This window comes from Idiotropiscis lumnitzeri, chromosome 5, assembly GCF_059441095.1.
Source record: "Idiotropiscis lumnitzeri isolate Australia: NSW breed Sydney's pygmy pipehorse chromosome 5, RoL_Ilum_1.0, whole genome shotgun sequence".
NCBI classification, from domain to species: Eukaryota; Metazoa; Chordata; class Actinopteri; order Syngnathiformes; family Syngnathidae; genus Idiotropiscis; species Idiotropiscis lumnitzeri.
This window is the reverse complement of record NC_142395.1, coordinates 29,078,666-29,101,867: the sequence shown is the minus strand read 5'-3', so window position 1 is coordinate 29,101,867 and position 23,202 is coordinate 29,078,666. Positions and strand designations below refer to the sequence as shown.

The following is a 23,202-nucleotide window of genomic DNA, read 5'->3' as shown; positions in this document are numbered from 1 at the left end:
CATTGGCAATGCATTTAAAAATTCATCTCATTTCAGGGGTTAAGTACCCTTTGTGAAAACGGCATGCAGCTCTTAGAATCAATTTTTTATTTATTTTTTTGCACTGTACTGGCAAACCTCACGGTTGGATCGGCACAATCGGCAAAATGTAATTACACAATAACAATTTGCATTCCATCCGCGTGTGTTGTCGTAGGCGCAATACGTTTCAGTTAACTTTGCAGTACGCTGACTAAGTCTCAGTCTACCTATTGTTCAGTCTTGTTCGACATACACAACAACACGGTGGTCTAAAAATCTAAACGCACACTCCCTCGTTCCCGTCGCAAGGCAAACACATACGGTATTTTGATGCAGCCCCTAAGAAAGGTTTTCCCCAACCGTTGGCAGCAACTGCACCTTTTGTGTCTTCGTTTAGCGCATTTATCTCGGCCTTGTTCGCTCTTTGCTGATGAACTGGTGGAAGATCGAACAATTGTTGTCTCTTGAGGCTCTCGCAGTGAGAAGTGATTATGCTTTAAAGGGTTGTTTACTCTCTACTTGGATTTTGTGTGGGAGTTGCCTTGGCACTGCTAATGCAGATGCTGCAAACCTGACAGAATGACTACAAGGTCAAAGGAACGAGAAAGAAAAAAAAGCACTGCGGAACGTCGGCAATGGTCTCTCCTGAATAAACTCAATGCAATCAACGCAACATTGTTAAGGAGACGCTATCTCCAACTTTAATTTTCAGCTCTTATTTGTTTTTATGAGCTTTGTAGTAAAGACATTATTTTTGCCTTCGTAAACACATTCTCATCGCCATTAATCTTAGTTTGCGTCCTTAACTTGATTCAACATATGTGGTCTGTGTGTTTGTTGTTGCGCTGCATCTGCTTGCTTTTTGTGGACAAACTCCCTCCAGTCTATGGCACCGCGGCTCTTTATAGCAATATCATGACCGATCTGTTAAATAGCCATTACATTTGCAGTTTATTGTAGTCAGGCTCCCTGAATCTCAGAGGGCTTTTTTTTTTTCCTCCAAAGGAGGCAATTACGTCTCACTGGCTCCTTTATTTTCTTTAATACTGCAGAGGTCTCAGTTTAGTCTCCTAACTCTGCCAACTCCATCTGTCCAACCCATCTGGCTCATTACCTTGACTCAGACCTGACAACTTTTATTATTATTATTATTTTAATTTTTAACGCGCACACTAACAGGGCATCGCATGTCTGGTACTAACCGAGTGGATCATTAATGCTAATGAATCAAGTGATTTAAGATTTTGATCTTAAATGAAGTCAGGGGAATAGATTGGGAAAATGCCCTGAATTAATAATTCAACCTGTGAAAGGTGTGTGAGGAAAAGATCTTGGAAGAATGCAAACATTTGTGATTGTAAAATAGTTCAAATAAATAAGTCCAATCAAATGTCGGTAATCCACAAATGATAATCTTACAAAATTAGGAGTTATTACATTTTTACTTGTTTACTGGGTGTCTTTGGGCTGGAAATGGCAAAAAACAAAATCATCCAGCATCAGGAAGTGCTTTTACGCAGACTATTTAATTTTTGAATTACGAATTTCACACAGAATTCACATTTTTATCGAAAAATTTGAGCTTGCTCAATAGACTTCTCTGAGGACGCTAAAGATAATCAACCACTAAAACAAAACAAATACAAAAAAATCAAGGTACAGCTTTTTTTTTTGCAAAACAGGGTATAATTAGCTTAGTAGCATAGTTGCCTAAGTCATATTTGGAAAATCCTTGGAAAACCCCCCCCAAAAGATTGCATTATTTTTATTAATACTGTGACAATAAATGTAAAAAAATGACTCGGCCAATTATGCTACGACTTTAACTAAATTTGAACATTCATAGATAACCATAACATCCATTCAACATTTTTTTATACCGCTTACCCTGTTCAAGGACGAGAGGAGCCACCAGCAAAATGCAGACAATAACCAGGATTGGTCGCCTGCCCATCAGAGTGCACACATCGAGATAGACAAGTGTCTATGTGTATCGGTACACTGTCACTGGGTTGGACCTGAAACCACACAAGTCAATTCAGTGAAATACCAATTATCATTTTGAGCAAAGACAATCTATTTGCCGGTGGAAAAACCAAGATAGAAAAAAAAAATGGTGGGGGGTAATCCAAAACACTTTTTGAAATCATTTAAATTGTTGAGATGAATACAATTTAACACCTTGTTAAACATATACAGGCTGACAGATCTGTCTCACAGAAGGATGTCATTGTTGCGGACAAAGTTGGTTTATGATCCTCATTACAGCAACGTAGCTCTAGTAGGGTAATGCTCCCTCGTTTTGGAAGAAACAGCAGATGTGGGCCGTTTCCCCACCTTATCTCATGTCTTATACAGTGATTTGCCTGATAAATTTGGGATCTGTCGTCTCCCCCCCACGACATTCACGCCCACCACACTCATATTAAATATGCACACCACCACCACCACCAAATACGAGCGCTGCCGTCTGTTCGAAATTCTCATGCAGCGCTGACATTTTGCTTCTGCTGTTTCACATTTCCTGATATCAACGGAGATAATTGTCACTCGCTACCGATTCTTTTCTACAAGGTGACAGGTACCATAGCCCCTTTCAACCATCACATATTATCTGCCGTGTGTCTTCTCAGAACAAAGACTGCTGAATTAAAAGTCACATTCATTGACAGGACGGAGCCTAAGTCTAAACCTTTGCTTGCGGGGCGGTGACATTCTCTCAATTCATGGGCAACAACATTTGCAGAGGACGTCGCTCGCTTAGTGCATGTTTGTGATCCGACGGTTATTTGTGTGCATTTAAAAAGTGAGCGGAAATAATTAAATATCCCCTACAGGAACTATAAAGAATTCACCCATTCATCTTTTTTATTGCCCTGAAGTCTTGGCTCTGGGACCAGAAGGTCAGTGCTTTCAGTCCTGTTTTCGCAGTGGCGAGCCGTGCATTTTCCACGTAGGCCTTCAGTAAAGTCCCACTTAGTCACGCTTGAATGAATCCCCTTCATTTCCGACACCGCGGCTGGACAAATAATGTACAGAAACACACAGTAGTGAGTGAGTGTTGGACGACCTAGCGTCTCTTGAAAGCGCCGTCTTTAAAATAGCCTCGCAAGCGCATCTGCAATTAAATCCACACTTTTCCCTCCTTTGGCCACTTTGGTTTAAAAAAAGCAAAAATATATTCGTCCCATTCAAGATGTACAATCGGGACTGTCCTAGCGAATCAGTGCACGGGACAAGAATCGGAAGTGACAGAGAGGGAAAAACTGTGAAAATTGAAACTTATTCCTCAAGAACTAAATGACCTTTGCTCATTTTCACATCTCCTCTACGGACATAACGGCTGGCTGGATAGAAGAGCAGGAAGACAAAGTAATCACTCTTGTTCACAAAAGACCGCCGTTATTCAACATCACCCTCAGAGGCTATGAATTGACTATCGCCCCCGATGGCATGGAGGGGTACTACTTCTTACTTTTTGGATTGGTGTGTAGAGGCCTTAATGGGTAGCTACAACTTTCAGCTTATCACTTGTTCCGAAAGAGTAACCCATTTCATAACTCATTACTGAAAAAATCTTTATATAACGTTTAAATATACAGAAAGTAATGCCAAGTATTACGAATACATCAAAGGCAAGAGCCACACGTTGCCCTTGCCGCATGCGTGCGTATCAATGTTGTCATTGCTTGACCTCCACATCGGCTGTTTTGCCCCATTAGCAAGATCAATATAGCCACGTAATGGCTTTCGACATAAAGAGGATGAGTCAAAGCATGCACAGGGATTTGGAAATGAGGAAAGGTTCCATTGCAAAGATAAGATTATTTTCCCTTTATTTTTTAATTACTTTCCTAAAGAATCTGATTATAACTATCGTCAATATTTTCCGTTCAGGAAGCCCCTTCATGAAACAATGACGGTCAGCAAGTATCCATGCCTACAGTTTCAACATTGTTGACATTTTCAGACGGATTATTACAGGTGTAGAGAGGAGCATATAGTATCAATAAGTTCATTCCATTTTGTAAAAGAGGCAAAGTAATAATAAATGATACTCAACTCATTATTTTGAGGCGTGTGGTGAGCCGATGGATTTTGCCTCTCTATATTGGCGACTTTTGTGCAACGTATTTTGATGTTTGGTGCATTTTTAATGGCTCCTACGAAACAAAAGAATCTGCTGGTGTGGAGCCAATGACCCTTGGGCTATGTTTGAAGTATATACATGATTGATTTTTTGTCATAACAAATCTTCAAAATGCTTTTGCAAACTTTGCATGCCAGCCCTGGATGACCAAATGACCTGTGACTGGAATTCTTGCAATAAGAATTAGATAACTAAGGGGGATTTTATAACATTAAATAAAGAGTGCAAAAATTTTTGTTGTGATTTGTTGTCATGTTCCAGGCATTTCAGTTGTAGTCATAGTCATTTGGACGAAAATGCGTATTAATTTTTGTCACATTTAGTCATTCCTATTTGTGATAGTTTTAGTCTAGTTTTGGTCAACGGAAATGCAAAAAAAAAGTTTTAGTTTAGTTTTCGAAAATGGATTTTACAAAAATTCAAAAAGGTATGAGTCCGTTTTAGTTAAAAATAGGCATACAAGGTTTCCACCCAATAGGAAAGACTTTATGATCGACTACTAAGGATTATTTATCACAAACTGATAAAAGTGGTAACAGTGGAATCAATGCTTATTGCTCCAAAAGAAGCTGAGAACCAAAACAAAATTTCATGTGGCAACTCTTGTGGCTTTAAAACGACATAAACAAAATCAAAACGTTTTAACAACATAGACTCGTAGTAGACTCGTTCTATAATACAGTACCACAAGTCCAAACTCTATCAAACACGTCATGCTTACTTGTAACAGCTTGCTGTTATCAGAACCAAGTAGCTTACCGATTGTCGCAGTCGCTGTGCTCCGTCAAAGGAAAGCGTGTCAGTGTGTGAGCCGCGACGAAAGACCGCAGACGTGTTCACGGTTTGTCGTGCAACGGTGTGTGCGCGGCGCATGCGCACTGGGTGTCTTCTTGGTGGTGGGCGTGTCCACACGAAAGATATGTGGCAGTAGCGTAGCATTTTTTTAAAGACAGATTACACGTACTGTAGGAAGGAATGTCATAGATTCTGAACACATGCTAACAATTTCCACCCATCTCGTCTCGTCAACGAAAATTCACGTACCTCACGTCATGTTTTCGTCATCTGAGATCCGCGTTTAGCTCGTCATCGTCTCTTTGTCGTCATGAAAAAAAGGGGCGTTAACGAAATATTTCGTCATCGTTGTCGTTGTCGTTGTCCAAGCCTTGGACCCAGTTTGATTTTTGACCTCGTCTTTCTGCTTCATGTTTTTGGATACCATTGCCTTCACTTTCCGCCTGCCCATACCAAACCCAGCTAGTTTATTAAACAGTGTGTGTTTTTTTTTTTTGGGAACTGTTTTGCGCCTCTCAGTCTGGCATTTACGTCATTGCAATGCCCATGACATGGATAAGTATTGTTTGAGGTGATCCTCCAAGCTCAAACAAGTGTCTTGATGACTCACTTTGTTTTTCATCACAACTCTTCGAATGACGCATTGATGCACTCTGTGGTTGGAAAGTAAAGTTTGTTTGTTTTATAGAAAAGATCATATGAGTTACCGTGGAATATCATTCAAGGTGAGAAAAAAGATTAAGAAAAGAAAAGCAATTTACCTTTGGGTAGGGGAAAGCATGCAGAGGTCATTTCTGTTTATCTTTCAGCTGACAGACTCCCAAATATTATATATGGTTTTGTTGCTGTAAACAGTTTAAGTCCGCTAGTTTCAGACTTTCAGTTCAAAGGTTATTTTTTAAGCAATAAATATGACATATTGTCAGTGTCATTCAGTTATTACAATTCGGAGCTCGGCTCGTGTTGAAACATAGCCGTATGACAAAGCAGCTTTATCTTCTTGTGCACGTCACATTTGCAACGTTAGAAACCAACATAGCTGCCATGTTTGATGTTATCACGAGTTGGTGCAGGTTGTGAAATTGTGTTTGTGTTTTGTCAGCAAGCACGCAAGTGCCCTTTACAGTGTGATTATACGAGGTATACTGTAACAGCTAGAAGGCCACGGCCACTGTTTCGTCTCCAGACTTTGAGACAGGCAAGCACCCAGGGGGATCACCTGCTCTTTAAAAAAAACACAACCACACATCCCCTGTCAGTGAAACACAAATAAATCAACATTTCAGATTAGAGAAGACCGTGACTAAAAATTGAATGGCATTTCTTTTTTGTCGGTGGGAGTTGATTAAGAGACCTCGGCTCTGAAACATCAAACGTTACAACGTGGAAATGGAAAGGAAATGAAAATGTGCATTTGACATTTTACTATCCTACATCGACTTGAAAGCCTAAGCGAAATCAAATGACATCACTTTTTGTGATTCAAAGCGATTCAGCTTCGTGTTATCTTTCAGATTAATGTATGCCTTTTTCATGTATTCTATTTAGTCTTTTGGGAGATGTAAAAATGAATACATACTTTTTTTCTCTGTTTCTTTCAACCCACACAAGTGTAAGCCATCGGAGGAAATAAAAGCTCAGCTGAGTGAGACATGATTAGCCTTCACCTCCTTTTCGATATTAACGTTCCCCTCAAATTCACTGGAAAGTGGCATGAACATTCCCATCATGGGGCTAAAAATAGCTATTATTCTTCTTCTAATCAGCACTCGGGGAGCGAGAATAAAATGACATGAGAATGGCCATGGTGCTCTTCGTCAGGAGAAGTCACGATATTAGAAAGCCACTTGATTCTGGCAAAAGCTTTGCATGAGATTTCATGATTTTCTTCCTTTCTATACTATCATAATTGCTTTGAAATAAATGCTCTATTTACACAAGAAGACGAGCAACTTTCCCAAAATGCGATCAATGCTAAACTAAAAATAATAGATTTTGCCACACTATTCTACGTTGTAGTACATCTATTATCTGCGGAGTCAATGTTATGAGTCAAGAAGCTCGCGCTGTTTAAAATATGCCGTGAAATGCAGTTCCAATCCGAAACAGGATAAGTGCTGTCAATTATTTTTTTATTTTTTTTGCAGGTTGTGTCAAATCCGTTTCTGACCACATTCCGACCACAACCAACAAGGTAGAAAGCTCTTATTTATAAATATGTGAACAGCATGCATCAAATCCCGTGAATTATTGAAACCTTTTTTAAAATCATCCCACTAGTTGGCATAGCTATGGGTGTGCACGTGAACGAGCGGGGTGGGTGATTGAAGTCGACTGTGACCACTCCCACTATGGCCCAGCCCTCCCACTCCGCTCGTCGGAGAAATTCCCAGCATCGGGTCGAAGCCAGGAGTTAAGGCGGTCACAAAAATCGTTGCTAATGTATGAAAAGAGTGCTTCTTGAAAAGCTTCTAAAGCGGCCTCATAATTAAATTGCTTTTGGATCACGTAAATGCTTTGCACATTTATTTTGCTTTGTGTTTTGTCTTTTTCATGTGGTTTGGGGAATTGCACAAATCCTTACGACATATTCCTCACACTAAAAATGAAATACTAGTCTGGGTTGGACAAAATAAATATAGAAACATCAACATTTCTGTGGGATTTGTCAGTTGTGACTCAACATGCACAGACTGAGCCAATCAATTGTTTTCAGAGGAGAAAATTACTGCTTGCACCACAAAATTGTCATTTTTTTCACAGGATGAAGAGACTTTGATCCAAAGCATTTGTTAAAGCGCTGCTATTTACAAATGAAGGAATTGCAGCTATTTTGTGCAAATGACCTTGAGATTATTTGGACATAATTACAAATACAATCCTAATTTCACATATTTCGATACAGACCATTTGCGGTTAATGACAGACTTAAAATAAGTCAGCCACTCATGGAAATCACCAAATTCTTAGTTTCCCCACACTGTACATCTGACTTATTGTAATAATTAAAAAAAGCCAAACCAATACAAGTACAATTTCCTCTTGGGTGAATTATTAAAGAAAGAGTAGCTTTAAAGTAATAAACACTGACAAAGTCCAAACTCTGGCTCATGTTGATGCTTGCTTGATTTTTCCCGGGTGTGAATTAAAAGGCAGTCAGACGCTTGTGAAGAACACACAAATAGCATCGTCCCTCCCCCTCTTCACCTGTCAGCGGATGGCGCGCTGCCTGTGCATGCCAGCCTCCAGACTGCTCGCAAAAGCGCGCCACCGCTGTGAAAGCCCAGGTGGCTTTCGTCAAGGCAACCGGCGTCCGGTAATATCCTCATGATTTGTGAGTCGCCACCGCTACAGAAAGCCTTTGATGAAATTAGACATCCAGACATCGTTCGCAGTCATTCATCATGGTCAGGCCTTGTTGGTGTCGAGAAAGCTTTGCAGTTTTCCGCCTTGCCTGAACCGATGTGAAAGCTTTTAGTTTAAATTGAGCTTCAGTCACTTTGATATGAAATTCTGTTGTCTTACTTTTACCTGAATAAAAAATGTGCTTTTTTAGCATCGCCCACTAGTGATGGGTAAATGAAGCTTCAAATCTGCTTTATGAACCACTTGTAGTATTTTTGGACTCCTCTAGATGGCACTCTCGGTTCAACATTAGGCTGAAAGCACAATCAATTGCACTGGATTTCAAACAAATTCATTACTGGGCGAGGAATTATGTTCATCCTATTTGAAGAGAGAAAATTGATCAATTTGTTGACGGGGTAAAGGTGTGCATTGGAAGATGTCACAGTTTGTACTGGGCATGTTCTAGAGTTGTCCATTACTCGTACGAGTCAAGACCAGAAACGAATGCATGAGTCAGTTTGTCTGTCACTGTTATTACTCAGAGCTGACTTCATTTGTTATGTTTAATTTATTAGAAGTAAATAACTGCCCCCCCCCCACACACATTCAATTAAAAGCTTTGCCAAACATCACGAGCTCGACGCGGCAACGCTACAACGACCCAAAGCAGCATTGTCACCATCACTCCAATTTGAGATTTCACTTGATGGTTATCACAAAAAAAAAACTCTTTACAATTTCAACACCTAATTACATTACACAGGAAGTCATTCTTCAATTAGAATGTTAATTTTGCATTAGTGATGCGAGGTGAATATTGAATAAATTGTCCATTCGTTCAGCGAATGCTAATGAACATCGTAAGAGCTACAAAATACAACCGCTGGGACGTCGATGATGTCAAAGTGCAAAGCCAGATAAGATGCTTTAAATGTGAAATTTCTGAGATGAATCATTTAAAGCTAGCGCCAATTAAGTATGGATCCAAAAGACTTCCTGGTCCGAGGGGATGTTGAATGTCGCTCTCAGAAGCAGGAGGAGGCGAAGACGTGCTAATGGGGGACAAAACACATTGTCCCCGCACATCCTTTACCTGTGTTGTCGAGGAGCCTCACTGTGGAGCGCTGATGAAGGGCAACGGCATCCCACCTCATCCTGACACCTGCTGCTAATCCATCTGCCCGGCCTAACACTCCCCCCCGCTCCTCCTGCTTACCCCGCACAACAAACCTGATGCTGGTTTCGTTTCTCTTTGGAAGCCCATTTCTAACTTGAGGAAAATCAAAGACGTTGTCCACAAATAACATTAACTGCCTATTTGATCATAAATAAATCAATAAATAATTATAAACATCTATAAGATTCTGGAGGTGAAATTCATTTGACCTCGCAACGAGAGTTTGATCCATGAAAACCTTCATGCATGTCCAGTTCGCTGCCTTTCTGTGACTCTTTTGTTGACTCGCTGATGACATTCTAAGTTCCGTGGCCGCTCCCCTCTGAGAACAACCGGCCCAACAGGTGCTGTTCATCAATTGTTCCCTTTCGCCATAGTCTCAGGATGTCATAATTTGAAGAACAGGATGAAAAATACCGCGCTAAGGATGAAGTGCAGCCTCGGGGGGAATCGCGCCTTTGCGGTTGCCGGTCCTTCCCCATAGAATGATTTTCCATTAAATGTGAAAGCCCCGCCTCTAGGGGGGAAGTGAAGCTTCAAATTTGCGTCATGAACCAGCTGCTGTATTTTGGAGTCTTCTAGATGGTACTGTTGCTTTAAATAAAGGCTTTAAAAAAATGTCAATTCATTGTTCTTTCAGCCCAATGTTGAACAGCGAGTGTGCCATCTAGAGGAGTCCAAAAATACTACAAGTGGTTCATCAAGCAGATAAGAAGCTTCATTTAACCATCAATACTGTGAGGAATCATGGGGCTGACGTTGAACCAAATTTGAGTCACATCTGACCCAGATTCATGTCTGCATTAAAAATGTCAACATTTGACACGCTTCTCGCAGATTTATTTTTTTAAACAAATCATATCCAATTTTTGGGGCTCTTTTATTTTTAAATGATCTCTACAAAATCCTCTGAAGTGGTCCTTTGAGTTACAAATTGCAAGTTTTTATTGCAATGAGTGGAAGATGTGAATCATCAGTCATCACCCTCTAAACTTTTCTGGTGTTAGAATTCGGCAGGTGGTGGACGTTGACGCCGTTAGTGCAAAACTTCCACTTTGGAAGTGCTGCCTTTTTCAGTGACAGACAAAAAAAAAAAAAAGTTGTATGATTGAAATAGCTCTGATTCATTATTGAAAAACATCCTTAGAAGCGTGATGAATATTTATATCAAGCGATGAAAGAAAAATGTTGTTAATGCTGCCTGTCGTGCTCAATGCCTTGAACATAAAACTACATCATGTCATGTGTTTGCCACAGCGATTCAGCGGAACCGATACGTGCCGCTTTTCCTCAGGCTGTGCAGAAGTGCTGATTCTGCAACCGAGTGTTATGTTTTGTCTTTGTGCAAGTTTGTCTGCTGGCTGAAAATAAACCTGCCCGTTCACACGAAGGTCTGGCTTGGGTCGACTCCTCTGACTGCATCTGTCGTATTTCCTGATTGGTGGTTTTGGATGGGAAACCGTTCAGCTGGGTTGGTTTCAGTGGTTGAAGCTACCACACACACGCACACACACGCAAGGCTGCATAACAGCAATGACAAGCAAGGATGACCTCCAGTTGACCTCAGAACTTTGCCACCGAGCAGAAGGATGCCTTGACAGCCTCACCGAGCTCCCTCGTGTAATGAATCGATCACCAAGGGACGTGTGTGTGCACATACACGGCATACGGGACCGGCATTGGTTGATCATTCTTAGACAGCAAGAAGAGGCTAGCATATTTAATTGAAGTCCAAATTACATTTCAGAATGGTTGCAATCTCACCACTAAAAATATTTCCTGTTGGTTTCATTTGGAATATTTTGGTGGCTTTCTTCGTCATGAAATGTGGTGAACTCTCAGTTATTTTCAGTCTGACTGAGTGCCAGTATGATTCAAAAATAAAAAAAATAAAAACAGTTTGGGATTTGACCGTTGTTTCTCGTTGTTCTGAAGCATCAGGAATCGGAGCGTGTATCCGGGTTTTTGTGATTAATAAAATGAATCCCTTTTTTTTTTTGCCAGTTGTACTTCCATTTCATTTGTTTTGTGTGTTATGGCGTTGAAGGTAGGCTCATCAGAGGAGGTATGAGTGGTTACCCGTTAACTTTTTTTGTGCCCTATGGCGCCTGCCAGAACCAACAACAATCTACAAAGTTCCCACTATGTGGTCCGAGATGTTGGGAGTTCAATTAAAAGTTATTTGAACTCAGCAATTTGTACAGTAATCCAAAATTGACCAAGTCCACACAATTATCGTACCCAGGAGACGAGGTAAAAGTTCAGTTCAAAAGGATAGTGGTGTCCAACTCATTTTTGTGGACGGGCCACATCGTAGTTGGGGTTTCCCTCAGGTGGGCCGTTATGACTGTGAACCCAAATAAAAGATCATTTTACGTTATCACAAACACAACAAATTGATGGAAAGCCAGTTTTGAAATCAGAAGCCAATAAGTAATTCTTTGTTCAACAATTTTTAATTTTTTTTTAAAAGGGGAAGATTGGCACCAAATAAATGTCTCAATGTTGGGCCGCATAAAAATGAGGTTGCGGGCCAGATCTGGCCCCCGCGCCTTGAGTTTGACACCTGCAGCATCTGAGCCCTTTGGCGGCCGCCTGAAGCATGCCGCCTCCGAGGCAGCTTATCTACGGCTCTCATTCAAGTGAATAGGAATTAGCAAACGTGCCCGCCAACAATTTTACACCAAGTTTCAATATTTATAATAATTTTTTTTTTTAGATTTGCGGAGATTTTGGCTGGTTGTATATATAAAATATAGAATTTTTTTTCCAGTCGCCACATCATTGAAAGGGTGCCTGCTGTATCATTTTAGTCTTGTATTGTAGTTGTTTGCAAACATCAAATATGAAATCATATTTCAATATGATGCTCACATGAAATGAAAGATTATCTTACAGAAAAATGTGCTAATGTTTGCATATATTGGGGGTAGCGGGGGATTACGCATAACAGAATAGCGTCATTTAGCTGTGTGATTTGCAAAGAGCCGTTCGGGAATAAGACGGGTCAGCACCCGAGTGGAAGTGAACTGTCACGCCGCGACCACCCTCATCTGTGATGAAAGACATTGTCACCAATCCGCTTTGGCGCCTTGCTAATCCTTGTCAGAAAACACCCGTGTTCATCTCTCATCTCCTTCTCTCCTTGCTTAATCTGATCGCTCCAATTCATTTGCTGCATTCAACTCTCCTCGCTATTGTGAATAATCGTCTGCACACATCCAAAATTCTTTTTTGACTTCTCCTCAGATGTTCTACTTCCTGTTCATTTTAGATTTTCTCGAGCAAGACGTCCATGATCCCTCTTAACTTGTCCCGGTAACTCATTTTAGAGTCAGAGAAACCCTGATAACAACAGAACAAAAAAATTCTCAAAGGAGGTTGTAATATAAATCGATCACGTATTGCCATAACATCGGCACATACTAACCTCAACTCCTTATGTTTGTTTGCTGTCAGTTCGATTTTAGTCATTCTCTGGTGCCATGTCACATTGGGTCGCTCGAAGATTGGGCGGTTTGCCTAGTTGAGAAAATAGACAGAATTAGTCGCAGCTTTCATAAGAATTTGATATGTTTTTCTACTAAAGTTCACAGGTAGAAGTTCATATTTTGCTTTCTTTCCACATAGTAACTGCAATGCATGTGTATTAATGTCACTTTTTAAATTTATAAATCAAAGAAAACTTGTGCTTTATAGCACAACCAAAATGAGAATAAAAGGCGCATGTAACGTGTGAATTTATTATCAGGTAAAAAAAAAAAAAAAAAGGGCCGTATTTTTCTGACTATATTTATATATATTATATATTATATTTTATTCATATTCTTTCTAGATTTTGAACCATGCGGCTAACACAAATGTGCGGCTTTTCTGTGGATTTTTCTTTCACCAGTAGGGGCGCTCTAGAGTTCAGAAATACACTAAATAAATCTTGATTTTTTTTTTCTCTCTTTTTTTTTTTTTAGGAGTGGCCTACGGCTTTTATACAGGTGCACTTTATAGTCCGGAAAATATGGCACAAAGGAAGACATTGAAATAAGGTCCATGTATAAAGTAAACTAAGAAAATAAAAAAAGAAACTGAAGAAGCAGAATAGAGTCTCAGCTGAAGGATGATGTCGGATAGCAAGTAACAAATCTGAACAGGATTGAAACTCCAACGCAAAAATGCACTCACTAGGAACATTAGTGAAGGTGAAAAATAAAAGTCACAGACTCAGAAACTGAAATACGACAGCAATGAGAGCAAGCATTGCAGAATAATCCGATGGCATTCTTCATCTTCCGCTGCAACTAAATACCCATCAGATTATTGTGACACAGGTGTGCAGCGGGAGACTCCGCCCACACGCAGCAATCCAGGAACACGTGGGGGAAAAATAACCAGAGCAGACTGACAGAGAACCAAACAGGCAAGCACAATAAAGGATGGTTCATGGAAAAAAAAAAACAGATACTGCATTTACCCTGACCATCTCAACATTATAAAGGATCCCTCTAAAGCAGGCGTGGGGAAACTACGGCCCGGGGGCCACAAGCGGCCTGCTAAAGGTTTTAATCCGGCCCGCCTAATTTGAAAAAAATTAAATGAATAAACCTTGTTCATGTTTTATTTTCTCAATACTGTGTTTTTTCAAAGACATATTTTGTTGTATTGCTTTTAAAAATAACTTTGTTTATAAAAAGGAAACCATTTGTTCACCTATTCTATTGTCATATTTGTATTGTTGAAGAAAACCCTTGTTTAATGTCCCAGGGATTCACTTGCAAAAAAATGCTCCTCAAAATTAGAACGTTGCGCCTCAAATAGTCACTGATCAGCTCCACATATTCAAAAAAAAATCATAATAATAATTGAAACCGTGACACGGAGCAGTACTTGCAAACTGTTAATGTGAATGTCACTCGATCTCGGAAGTTGTGCCTTCACTTTTGCTCAACACGGCCCAATCCTGTCCAGCATGAGTGAAATCAAACCTTCACTTGGACGTGGTGGTCACAGTTGGCAGCATAAATGAGAGCCGCGGGGCAACCGTATGACTTTTGTCTTAACAGTAAGCATTAACGGGCCCTGGGCGGAACAATTCTGAGAAAGGGCAGAGCATATCTTGGCTTAAAAAGTCGCTTCTTCGGGCTAATTACCGCAAAGTATATCAGCTATTTGAATGTTGGCCATTTAAATGGCATGCCATTTGAACAATTTTGTCTTCTCGCCATGCCTGGAGAAATTTGGACATCGCTGGAACATTTAGTCACAACAAAGGCACCACGGTTGTACACGACTTTTCTGCTACAGTTGCAAGCAAGAGTCTCACATACAGAAATTGTCGCGGTAAATGTATTATTTTGGTATCTTTAATAATTAATAACTGTTCAGGGGCGGCAAGTTTGAAAAACGAGGAGTTGCAACTAACACATTTTTATTATTTTAGAGTTTCTCAAATCCATACACGGCCAACATTCGACACAAAGGCACTCACATACGTAAATCCAACTCAGACAGAGGTAATTCTTTGAGGTTCCACCCTAATTCCTCCAAATATCCAATACCTCAAGTCCTTGTGGATGAATAGCTCAAACCTTGTCTCATCCAACCATAAAACTTTAGTCCAGAAGCTATTTGGCTTGTCTATGCTGGCAGCTGTAAATTTCCATCTCGCTTGAAGGCATTGCATAAATTTACAGTGGATGGCAGGCGTGAGCCTCGATGCTTCCTGAATTCACCTTAAATCAACGGCAAAAAAAAAACACCACAATGATCCTAGGAATCAAGACCATAACAGTGCTTAAAATGAAGTCTCAAGACTGTTCTTAAAAGGCACGACCATGGCAGGAAACCCACCAATAGAAAATATTTCTATCAATTCTACCATGAAATATACAACCACAATTATGTCAGACAATAGCTTGATTGCTACAATATGTGGTAGAGGATAAACTAACTCAAAGGGATTAGCCAAATATTAGTGGGAGAAAAAAAATATATATATTAGTGGTGTCAAGCAATGACCAAATTGATATGCCCATGATCCCATGATGAATGCACAGGGCGTCCCCAAAGTCACAGTAAATGAATGAATGAATTTTCAGGTATCATTCAGACAGACATGAGGCCATCAACATGAAAGTGCTACCTGGCAACACATTATTTATTTATTTTTCAGTGCCAGTTTGAGAAATGCCAGCCAAAGTTCATCAAAAGCGTCAAGTGGTATAGTCGTATTACCAAATGCGTTTCGGAAGAAAAATGTTCCAGTGCTCGACATGAAACGCAAAACCACCAGCTTAAATGTGTCTTGTTCATGGTCAAAAAATTTGTGCCGTGTTTGGTTTCACCCATATTTGACAGTTGTCTCATGGCTGAACAATAAGTTTCCCAAGAAGTGAGGGTTGTTTTGGTCACGGTGGAGGCGCGAGTCTCACATTTCCACACAATCGACGAGTGCAGTGTTTTCATAAGCGCCGGTCGTTGCAAGCCTTCTGCTGCCTGATCCGATTTCAGCGTACGTTGTACAGTACGCTGCCCAACTCGAAAATACGTCTTCTCAATTTTTGAAACGCTGCTCCAATGTCAAATTTCAAGCCGCGGGCAAACTTCCATAAATTGCAAAGCCTAACCTGTCAAACGCAGATGACCTCATGTTTGCTTGAATGATACCTGAAACAAAATAAGAAGAAAAAAAAGGAGGTCCTGAGTGCCTTGGCACACCTTGGATGTAAACTTCTCACCCCAGCTGTATTTTATTATTCATATCTGGATTCTCACAGGATTTTACCAGCTCGGTCGGATGTGGAAATGCAGCGTACCAAATAGTCTCATGTACTCGAGAAACACCTGCGTAAGCTACAATTCCAACAGTTCTTTCGCTCCACATTACAAAACAATTCATGGGAAACAAAAATGCAGTCTGCGTGAATGCAGACGGTTTTAAAAAATCTTTAAAAAACTCCCGGCAGTCAGACGTGATCAGTCAAAGCAATAGTTTTGTGTTTTGCTTTAAAACAAATGCGCGTTTCTTCCCCGGGTACAATATCAGACCTGGAGCTTCCAAACATGAAATATGTCTTCCTTCCATGCTGTTCTAACATCATATCCAGTCTGAGAATATCAATCCTTTTGTCTGCATTAATTACCCAGACGGTCTGTCATATTAGCGAGGCGTGCGTCTTCCTACATGTGTGTGTGTGCACACGCATTGTTGCGCGCACGTACATCAGGTGGGATGCTTTCGACTCCCTGATGGATAAAACAGTTTTGCTTCAGATAGAGGAGATTTATGAGCACGGCTCCCCCACGCTGGGAGACACCCACTGACAGTTGGAGAAATGGTCGTGCTTGAGAGGAAGCAAAGCAAGAGGAGGAGGATGGAAGGCAAAGGAGATTGGAGGAGAAGGCAAGCTGCCAGCTGCAAAGATATAAACAGGTGAATAATTTCCTCTTCGCTTTCAGATTGTTTCCTCATCCCTCAGCCCGGCTCTCTCCTCAGCGCGAGCGAGAGATGGGCTGGAACGGCAGCGTCTTGCTAAGCAGCCCCGGACGTCTTTCTGGCACAGACGTATAGCTTGGCTCCTCTCGCGCCATCGTGCACTGCCGGTCGCCTCGCGCCACTGGCCAAGCTGTTAAAATGCACAGCTTTATCCTCCCGCCTGAATTGCATTCGCTCCGGGGGCTGTCATAAACTGGTACAAGCAGCAGCCATTAAAGACGCACGCTCACATTTGCCAAGAACAACCTTTATGTGGATCGACTCGCATTCACTCGCAACATTATACTGTACTGGGCGCATGCTTTGGCGGCAAACAAACGCATTCAGAAAAGGTTGTAGCCTCAAGGAACCAACGCTATGACCTTTGTAAATACGGCCTTTTTCCCCCAGTGGACATTTTTGCTTCTTCCCAGAGAGGGTGAAGATAAAGTGAAAAAATATTCTGCTGGCCGAACAGAATCAAAGAAAAAATGATGATGTCATCTTATATCCTAGCGTTGTATTTTTACTGCGTTTGTATCCAATCACAATTCAGATAGCTCGTGTTGCCAGGCAGATTTCACAATACCAGAAGCAGGCACTATTCGTTCGAGGCCTTCAGATAAAATCATTCAAAGACGATGAGCTTTCAGCGTTGATGGACACTCTCGATAGCCAATCAGATCACAAGTTGGTTACAGTGAGCCTCCTCGCTGGCCTTACGCTGAAGGTGACAAACGCGTCTTGTGATTGGATACTCAATCTTGAGGGGGCGGCGCTATGCGGAATCAACACACCCGCAAGTCATAAATGGCGAATCTTAAATATGATTTTGCTTTTTTGAACCAAAATGGCCGAAGGAGGGAATTTAATTGCAGGCACTATACTTAACTCATTTCCTGCCATTGACGGCTAAAGATGTCAAAGATCCATTTTTTTTTTTCATTTGGCTGGCAGTGAATGAGTTTCTAGCACTGGCGACCATTAGCATGTCAGTTGACTCGTATCTCAAGACTGTATTTTTGTTTCCTCTTTTATGGACAATTTGGAGAATCACAACTCTCAACCTAAATGGAAAATGCGAAGATGTGAGGGTAAAAGAAGACAATTGGTCAGCCAGTAATTATAGTAACTGGAAAGCTGGCTGCTTCCATGATGTCACTAATCGTTTGGTGTGTGTGTGTGTGTGTGTGGTTGCTGTAATTTGTGAAAAGCGGAGGTGAAATAATGTCTGTAAAAATACAAATAGAAGAATTACCGTCCTCAATAAAGTAATGGAAATTAGAGACTGTCCAATATTTTGGCTTAATCCCACTGAAGTGAGTGTTGTGTCTACGCATTTGTTCAAGACGTGCGTAAGCACATGCTGCTTAACGTGTGTGTGTGTGTGTGTGTTTGAGCTGCCATGCATTTCGCAATTAGGAGTCCATTAAAAGGGATTACCTTTGCTAAAATCACTCGCAATATCCGAGCGTTTGTTTTAATGGGATTTGTGTTGGGAACAAGGCTTTCCTCTGTCCCGTCGACGGGAAGCCACGGCGAAAAAAACAAAACAAAAAGTGAGCAAACAAGGCGAGACAACAGGCAGCTTTTCAGACAGAGCGGCAGTGACACCTCTCTCAGCAAGTCTCCAGGCTGTCACTCCCAAGAAGGCTGTCGCCTCCCCTCTCTCGTATCATTGACTTGTAAAAGCACTAAAGCCCGGCCTGTCTCAAATGATGCATTGTTCTGGACGAGTTATCATACTGGATAATATTCTCCTGAAGCACACTCTTTAAGTGGAGCTGAGAGAATGGAGCTGGCTGCTTGACTTTCTCTCTTTGGTTGCTAGGTTGGAGTTCCCCACACAAGATCACTGGCGCCTTTATAGGCTTCTGGCATGGCTTCAGCTCCCTTCTTCTGTCTGCGTCAATGAGAGAGTTGGGAGAGGGCAGGCCGGGGGGGAAAAAAAAAAGAAAATCCTTCCACTCTCTCAGGGTGGCGTGCCGGGACTTCCAATGGGCTCGGGTCTTTTCCGAGCAAATCTAATCCTTCTGATGGCCAGTTCCTTCAGCGCTGCTCTCTGCCTCTGACCTCAATCTGTCTCATTAAAACATAATTGGGAATAAGCGAGGGAACCTGCACCTGTGTGCCTCTTTGCTAAATCACAAACTGGGATTTCTCACCCACAGCTAAGATAACACGGGCTGAAGCGAAGGTTGTTCCGTGGCAGTCAGGTATTTCAAAGCGTTAGCCCGGGGGTATGTTACAGCTCTCGAAACTCGAAAGAAAAAAATGACACGCGCTACAAGAATGTTCTCTTTCATGCCTTAAGAAAAATGGAGGTGAAATATCACCCCGTTCAATGGTATGCCGTCATAAATCATGGGTAGGATATAAATGGTCGTCACTCATGATTAGAATCTTGCAACAGGAGTCTTGAAGACCACGTTTAGTCAATTCAGAGATTTGTACATCTGCAAAGTCTATGAACGATATATTATTTAAATTGGCAGTTCTTTTAAGTCAGTGCTTCTCAAATAGTGGGGCGGGCCCCCCTGGGGGGGCGCGTGTGAACCTGGGGAACATGCTTTTTTTCCCGCCATACTCCAAAGAAGTGTAATTGCACATCCACTCCAGTAGGTGGCCGTGGCGCTCTCCGTGCCCATCGAGAGCAGCGAGTATTAACTCTACCGTGTAGGTTTGTTTGGCAATGAAAATGTGATTATTTAGAGTTACGGCGGAGAGTGGTTCGTGCTGGCGGGGGGCGCAATTTTTTTCTTCCTGCTGGGGGGGGGGGGCGTAAAAGAAAATAATTGAGAAGCACTGTTTTAAGTGAACTGAATCATTGATAAACATTTGTTCTTTTTTTTTGGATGAATCGTCAAGGACGACCGAACACTCGAGTGGCTCAACTGACGCAGCTGAATCGCGGCTCCCCTCGTTAAATAACAACTTGAGTGCTTTTGTTCACATCTGGCACAATCACGAAATGCATTTAGCTAGCTAGCTAGCTAGCCAGAATTGACTTCACCCCAAAAATGCATCTTCTCTTACAACAGTTTGCCGGAGCGTCTGCTTTCGAGCGCCTCATTGTCAACCACGAGTGCAAGCACATGCGCAGTGGCTTTGCGCTGACGTGGCAACTTTAGCGTGCCTCGTTGTCATGTTGGTTAAAAGCCGCGCAATGACCCCGTACGACTTATTCCGGCCAGTAGAGATATTAAGAGGATTTATTTTCTCATCTTAAACATGCAGTTATGGGTGGGCACAAGAAAGATGCAAGACAAAGTAGCATCCGTTTTTCTACGTCGCTGGAGGGGGTATTTTTTTAATTATTGACATTTTTCTCCTGCAGTGTGTGTTGGCAGGACAGCAATAGGTGTGTCAGCCACATCATCGTGATGTCTCAGAATGACATCATTCCCGATGAAATCACAACGAGAAAGGTGATACACCCCAAATTTGCCCGGTCATGGGCAGAGGGTGACCAATGACTTTCCTCAGGTGGCCACCTAAAAAAGTGCAATGGTTGCATTATGCCACAGCGGCGAGCCAAACTCAAGACTGTTCAATCTTCATTTTGTGTTGTAATCTCATTTTGGCTGCTAATGGCGTCGATGTAATCTTGAAGCACAGATGACATCATGGCAAGTCCTCCTCCTCCACTGCAGTTAGCGTTAATGGAAGAGTGCTGGAAAGTGGGATCATGTCAGTTGGAGTCATTTGGTCAAGTCTTGCCAGCATTTGACAACTCAAGCAAAAGAACCTCAATGAGTTGTACTTTTTGCTTGATAAAGCTCTGCAATTGCTCCATATAATAATTCAATAATTCAGGAAAGCCGTTCCTTTAAAGCATCACATTTACATGCTGCATTATAATATTTACTTAAATCAGTGCTTCTCAATTATTTTATGTTTCGCCCCCGAACAAGAATAAAACAATTTGCGTCCCCACCCCACCACCCACTCTCCATTGCAACTATAAATAAACGCATTTGCGCTGCAAAACAAACCTAATATTATTCGCCGTGCACAATAGGCAAGGAGAGCGCCACTGCCAACTACTGGAGTGGATGTGCAATTACACGTCATTGTAGTACGCCATAAAAAAAAGCTTGCTCCCCAGGCTCAGGGAAAATAAAGTAATTATTATTTTAAGGAAATTTACTATCAGAAAATAAAATTAGTACATGTTAAAAAAATGCATAATCGGCATTTTTTAAATGGACTTGATTTGTTAAATCTCTTACGTTAAGAAAAACAACACGCGATTACTATTGCACTTGAATAACAATGTTTCATTTTTTTATTTATAAGGTGAGGCTCCCGTTAACCTGCTTTACCCGGCAGCCGAGGAAAATACGTATTTATATGCGCCTCTCCGAACACTTACTCGGATTGTATGATGAATTTATATCAAATCCATATTTTGTCTCGATGATGGCGGCGGCCGTAAAAAATCTCATTCAGCAGAGCAAATCCCAACAAATTCCACAGTGTGAGCATTATCAAACAGGTGGAGTCAAATAAAACTACAATTGTCGTGCGGTTTGAATTTTAGATTTGCTCCCTCAGCACCTTTACAGTCTCAAGGTGTACCGCACAGCCCACTTTGTGTTTTGCTGGAGGGGGATATTGCTCATGCTTATGCGATGGTGGTTGCATAGAAATTGATTTTTATCATCTTTTTTTTTTGTTTTTACAGTTCTTTGTCATTTCAAGCTGGATATACAAACACTAGGAAAAAACTAATATACGGCGTCAATCATACGGTGTTAATAATGGTGAATATAAATGTAAACCAGACTGAAAACTAATCACGGACTTGCTGGCAAAAGCGCAGAAATCCAATCGGAAAACAGACATGATTGATGCGCACATCGAGCAAAAATCATTTGTTTGGGCGGGATCCAGATAAGATAGAAGCTTGGTCTGGCTCAGGTGTGCATTTAAAAAGAGACACAGTGGCTACATTTGCCAGCTTTAATCCAATATCTGCAGACTAGATTTATCTGAATTATTGTATTGTATTGTGGCACGGACGTCATACTTGAATTATTTTTTGTGTGTCTGGGTTGAAGAATAGTGAGTACTGAGTTTTTAGAACCACTCAGATTCAATTGCAGGTTTACAGAGGGCAAATGACACGTATTGTTCGCTTTAAAAAAATAAATAAATAAATAAACTACGTTTGTGATGTCTGAGGTAAGAATATTTAGAAAATAAATCATTAACAAGGTTTATTCATTTAATTGTTTTCAAATTCGGCGGGCCGGATTAAAACGTTTAACGGGCCGCTTGTGGCCCCCGGGCCGTAGTTTGCCCACGCTTGGTCTACACAGTCAGTCTCTAATGAAATGTCTCTTGGACCTCCTGATGAGCATGGCGAGTACATTCAAATCTCATCAAGAATGACAAATCCAACTAACTACTGAGCATTAGAAAGCACTTCCCGTCATTGTGCCACAAGTGCGTTCAGCACAGACACAAGACAATGTCACTTGTCTGACACACACACACACACACACACACACACACACCCCCACAGGCTGGCAAGATTGACTAAGAGGGACACTCGGAATGACTCACTCGGGATCATTTTGAAATGGGACCAAAGCAGATTTGCCATCCTCATTTTTTCAGTTTCCGGGTTAGCCGCAGACATCGCGTCTGGACATGCAAACATCGTATCCGTTTAATCCAATAACGTGTGGGCACGCATTCACGATAAACTTGACTAGAATAGAATAGCAAGAGAAGAACGCAGTCTTTTGTGAAGCATGCATTATTAAAATGTATCTGTCAATCATTTTAAGCGTCACTCTGTTCCCGGTCTTGCAGTATTGACAGCTGCTCTGAAGTTTTGGGATTGTTTTCTGAGCAGGAGCAAAGCACCACCGACAGTGGCCAGTCAGTCCGGCAGAGTTGCAAGTGAAGTTTGTGAGTGTGACAGCGCTGCTGGAACCAGATGAGTCATTTCTGATCTGTCTCGCGGCTACTCAAGGGAATACAATAAGACCACACGGCTAGAGGACAATTGCTCACATCTCAAAATGTTTGACAGAAGCTGTCATGTACAGCACGTGTGTGAAGACTTGAGATGGACACACAATGATAATTTGCAAGTTGGAGGAATACACACATTTTTGCCGCGTTGAAGCGGCCGAGTACAAATTTCTGATTGTCATGTTGAGCAGCGATGACACGCGGCTTATTTGCACTTTACTGATACCGCGAGCACACCAAAGAGGTGCAACACAC

General features: G+C 41.4%; 1 long non-coding RNA gene across 9 annotated transcripts in view; it reads right to left on the bottom strand.

Moving 5' to 3' along the window:
- LOC148337588 (uncharacterized) overlaps positions 1 to 23,202 on the bottom strand; it is a 243,301-nt gene that overhangs the window by 38,510 nt on the left and 181,589 nt on the right. For 6 of the 9 annotated variants that reach the window (XR_015843110.1, XR_015843111.1, XR_015843109.1 and 3 more), the window contains exons 1-2: positions 4,931 to 5,071; positions 1,909 to 2,039 (exon numbers count right to left, since the gene is read on the bottom strand). This is a non-coding gene — a long non-coding RNA (uncharacterized LOC148337588). Of the gene's footprint in view, positions 1 to 1,908; positions 2,040 to 4,930; positions 12,837 to 12,921; positions 13,014 to 23,202 lie in introns of those variants that run through there. The other 3 variants (XR_015843115.1, XR_015843108.1, XR_015843116.1) reach the window with 1 other exon arrangement.